Below are 5,188 nucleotides of genomic sequence, written 5' to 3'. Positions count from 1 at the left end.
TTTGGGGCTTGATAAAACCCCAAATGCATGCTAGAAGCACTTTTTCCATTAATTATTAAACCCATGTGCATTTTGAGGAAAATTTGATCCATATGGGTTCTGGTTCATTTATGCTTTACTCATCAAAATACTCTTTCTTAAAGTCCATGTCCAAGAAATCTTTTGAGCGCTGTTAAGTTTTTCGAGCTTTGCCAAGAACAAACAAAGTTGAGCACCAAAAGATTCAAGTTGGTTTGTAACCCTATACCTACGGAGCATTAGTGGTTTCTAAACTTGGATTAAACACACCCTCTCATCTCTAATAGGTAGTTGAATGTACCTCCAGAGGGAAGCTTGAGGCTTGATATAGAAAGCAAAAGTCAGACGTATGTCAATAAAGGCACCAGATAATCCCAGAATGCATCACAATTCATTAAAAGATTACTTTGATTATATTTTTTGAGCATAAATATGCAGAGATGTTCCATAGATTTTGAGTTGGAAGGTTAAGAATCATTCCAAGTAGTTAACAAAAAAATTTGCTATTGTCTAAAATGTGAAATCCTAGTATTTGGATCACAATTTAAAAATATTGGGACTTGTTAAAAACAACTATGGGAAACATGAAATAGTTATTAACAGTGAAAAATGGGAATGTGACCAATGATTTATATTCTCTATCTCTTCTTTTTCAAGTTTCTAATTAAGAAGTGAGGTTTTTTGCTTTTTTGGTATTTTGCTGTTGTGGGTTTTTGAGTCTTTTGTCTTTTTCTCCTCCTAGAACCAACAGACCCAATCAAATTAAGGTCATAAGTAAATATAGACTGGATTTTAAGGCATCTGATTAAATTGCATTGCTAGTCTCAAAAATTCCAGAGGAAGAAATAATTGAAAGATGATTTTAAATAAAATGATATACTTTTTCCAAGGGATCAGAAAAAATAAAATCTTCTAAGGTTGTCATAATTGGGGTTTTGTTAAAAACAATCCATATCTTTTAGAGATTCCCTACTGAAATACATGTAGATAATGTGACATGGTCTCTGGGGTTTACTTCAAAATTCAGTGGAAATTAAAATGGACGAATAAAGAAGATGTGGTATATACTTACAAAGGAATACTACTCAACCACTAAAAAAGAATAAAAGTTTTCCACTTGTTGCAATAGAGATGGACTTGGAAGGCATGGTGCTAAGTGAAATGTCAGACAGAGAAAGACTGATAGAGTATATCATTTATATGTGGAATATAAAAATATACTACAAATTAATGACTAAAACAAAAAGGCAGACTCACAGATGTGGAGAACAAATTAGTGGTTACCAATGAGTAGAGGGAAGGGAGAGTACCATAGGGGTATCACAGGGGTAGGGGGTTAAAAAGGGTTATTATGGGGTATTATGAAATCATGTGTGTGAAACGTTTGAAACTTATAAAGCACTATGGAACAATCTCTTACTCAATTAAAAAATTTAAATAATACATTAAAAATGAGTTAAGCATATGATATATGTGGAAAATTCTTCAAGACATGGGAATGCCAGACCACCTTCCCTATCTCCTGAGAAACCGGTAGGTAGGACAAGAAGCAACAGTTAGAACTGAACACGGGACAACAGACCAGTTCAAAATTGGGAAAGGAGTATGACAAAGCTGTATATTGTCATCCTGTTTATTTAACTTACATTCAGAGGACATGACGCGAAATGCCAGACTGAATGAATCACAAGCTAGGATCAGTATTGCTGGGAGAAATAGCAACAACCTCAGATATGCAGATGATACCACTCTAATGGCAGAAAGGGAAGAGGAACTAAAGAGCCTCTTGATGAAAGTGAAAGAGAGTGAAAAAGCTGGCTTAAAACTCAACATTCAAAAAACTAAGATCATGGCATCCTGTCCCATCACTTCATGGCAAATAGATGGGAAAACAGTGGGAATAGTGACAGATTTTATTTTCTTGGTCTCCAAAATCACTGTGGACGGTGATTGCAGCCATGAAATTAAAAGATGCTTGCTCTTTGTAAGAAAAGCTATGATAGATGTAGACAGCATATTTAAAAGCAGAGACATCACTTTGCTGATATAGGTCTGTGTAGTCAAAGGTGTGGTTTTTTCCAGTAGTCATGTATGGATGTGAGAGTTGGACTGTAAAGAAGGCTAAGCATAGAAGAACTGATGGTTTCAAACTGTGGTACTGGAGAAGACTCTTGGGAGTCCCTTGGACTACAAGGAGATTAAATGAATCAATCCTAAAGGAAATCAACTCTGAACATTCATTGGAAAGACTGATGTTAAAGCTGAACCTCCAATACTTTTGGCCACTTGATGTGAAGAGCCGACTCATTGGAAAAGACCCTGATTCTGGGAAATTTTGAAGGCAAAAAGAGAAGAAGGCAGCAGAGCATGAGATGGTTAGATAGCACCAGTGACACAATGGACATGAGTTTGAGCAAACTCCAGGAGACAGTGTAGGACAGGGAAGCCTGCTGTGCTACAGTCTATGGGGTTGCAAAAAATTGGACAGACTTTTATTGACTGAACAACAAAAAGTGTATGATTGGAAGTACAGATGAAACAAGATAATTGTCAGTGGTGGATGCTGGGCGTATTGATGTTCATTACACCATACTGTTTCTTTTATTTTTATTTTTTTAAATTAAAACACTGATCTTTATTTTGTCTGCATCTTTGAGTACAACCCTGAGGGCCTGCTGGCTCAGAAGGAGAGAAAGGTCCTCAGGCTAAGGCCCACAGCCCCGAGGGTCACAGGGTTTCTCCACGCAGTCCAGGGTCGCCTCGCAGGGGCTCTGCTATCCCGGCCGTGGGCGTCTGGGGGCCCCAGTGCTCAGAGCTGGGGGTTTCTGCGGACTTCCTGTAGGGGACGCCGTGCTGGGTCAGCATGCCTTGCAGTCTCTTTATCTCCTGTGACAGGGCCTTATATGCCTCCTGGCAGCTCTCCAGTGTCTCAAACCGCAGGCCCTTGGTGCCTTCCTGCTGCGCCGATTCACTTGGTTCTGATGTCTTCAGATAACCAGCATCTTCAAATATTGCCCTGAGCAACTTCTCGTAGCCCTGGGCCGTGATCAGCTCGTCTGCCAGGTCCTGCTCCAGCTGGTCCCACCGATGCTGCAGGGCCGTGGGCAGGGTCGGGTACACTAACAAGGAGTGGGGGTGGCAGACGAGCGGCGTCTCGAAGGTCAGCGAGTAGACACAGGTGCTTGGCTCAGACACGTGGGCCAGCCGGTTGCTTTTGCCGCAGGTAAGCTCCACCTTGCTCTGCCGGCTCCGCGGCTGGCATGCGTCGCCATCCCGCATCCACATGCCCCTGAAGGTGTTGTTGGTGATCTCCCACTCGTGCCAGATGCCGAGGATCCCGCTGTAGGCATTCCAGCGGAAGGTCTGCTCGTGCTGCGTCACGTTGTGGAATGGGCAGAGCTCGTACTTGTACGTGGACTCCACCAGGCTGAAGCACTTGCCAGAGAGTCTGGAGAGGTGCGCGGGGCCAGACACGGGTGAAGGGTCCCTCTTGGGCTGGAGGCGACTGGTCTGGGGCAGGAACGGGTTGTGGAGCCCGAAAGTGTTGGGCTCCTCCACCACCTTCATCTTGGCGGCGCCTGCGGGCGCGGGCCCGCGGGCCGCGAGCCCAAGCAGCACCGCCAAACCCGCCAGCCTCGCCGCCATCGTGCCGCCGCGTGGTCACGTGGGCCCCGGAACCGGAAGTGGCCTGTTTCTTTTAGTTTATGCCTACCATATGTGTTTTGGATCCACCCTCATCATTGTCTCAGCAAGAATCAGTTGACTATAAATGTACAGGTTTATTTCTAAACACCAAATATTATTCCATTGATCTAGATGTATGTCTAACCTTATTCCACTACCACACAATTTTGATTGTGGTAGCATTATAGGAAGCTTTGAAATTGGGAAGAAATCCAATTTTGTCCTTTTTAATGATTGTTTTGATTACTCTGGTTCCCTTGTGTTTCTATTAATATATGAATATTTTTCAGCTTGTCAATTTCTGTAAAAAAAAAAAAGTAGCTGAGATTTGATAAGGACTGTTGGAATCTCTAGGTGAATTTGGAAAGCATTGTAATCTTAACAATATTAAGTCTTCCAATTCATGAACAAAGGATGTCTTTCCATTTATTTAGGTCTTGTTTAATTTCTTTCATCATGTTTGTAGTTTTCAGTGTAAATGTTGCATTTCTGTTATTGAATTTATCCTTAAGTATATTATTTTTGATGTTATGTTAAATGGAATAGTTTTTTTTTTTATTGGAGGCTAATTATTTGACAATATTATATTGGTTGGTTTTGCCATACATTGACATGAATCGGCCCCGCATGTACATGAGTTCCCCTTCCTGAGCCCCTCTCCCACCTCCCTCATCCCTTTATCCTCCCTCTGGGTCATTCCCGCACACCAGCCCCGAGTGTCCTGTAACATGCATCGACCCTGAACTGGCGATTCGTTTCACATATGACAACATACATGTTTCAATGCCATTCTCCCAAATCAGGAATAGTTTTCTTAATTCCATTTTCAGATTATTCATTGTGAGTGTACAGATACAGTTTATTTTCATAAACTGATCTTGTACCATGCAATCTTGCTGAACTTGTTCTTTGGTTCCTAAAAGTTGTTTTGTGAATTCCTCAGGATTTTCAATAAATAAGATCATGTTATTTATAAATACAATCTTCTTTCTTTCCAACCTGGATGTTTTATCTTTTTTTTTTCTTTTTCTTTCTTCCTTTCCTTTCCTTTCTCTTAATTGCCTGTCTTGAATTTCTACTACAATGACAAATAGAAATGATAAGACTGCTTGTGCCTGATCTCAGGGGGAAATATTTCTGTCTTTTACAATTAAATATGACATTAGCTGCATGTTTTTTGTAGATGCTCTTTATTAGGTTGAGGAAGTTCCCGTCTATTCTTAGCTTATTGAATGTTTTTATCACAAAAGAATGTTGTATTTTGTCAATTAGTTTTACTACATTGAGTTGATCATGTGGTTTTTTCCCCTTTATTTAATATTATGGCATATTACATTAATTAGTTTTCATATGTTGAACCAATCTTGTATTCTTGGAATAAATCCTGTTTGAAGTGAAGTGAAAGTCGCTCAGTCGTGTCCAACTCTTTGGAATACTAGAGCGGCTAGCCATTCCCTTCTCCAGGGGATCTTCCCAATCCAGGGGT

General features: G+C 40.8%; 1 pseudogene; it reads right to left on the bottom strand.

Annotated features, from left to right (window-relative positions):
• Positions 1–2,630: 2,630 nt before the first annotated feature.
• On the bottom strand, positions 2,631–3,687 carry LOC129539801 (N-acetylglucosamine-1-phosphotransferase subunit gamma pseudogene; annotated as a pseudogene).
• Between the last annotated feature and the right edge of the window lie 1,501 nt (positions 3,688–5,188).

This window comes from Moschus berezovskii, chromosome 11 (assembly GCF_049115385.1).
Source record: "Moschus berezovskii isolate FMDL1 chromosome 11, NW_MosBer_1.0, whole genome shotgun sequence".
Taxonomy (NCBI): domain Eukaryota; kingdom Metazoa; phylum Chordata; class Mammalia; order Artiodactyla; family Moschidae; genus Moschus; species Moschus berezovskii.
Note: the sequence above shows the minus strand (reverse complement) of the source record. Positions and strands in the feature narration are given on the sequence as shown.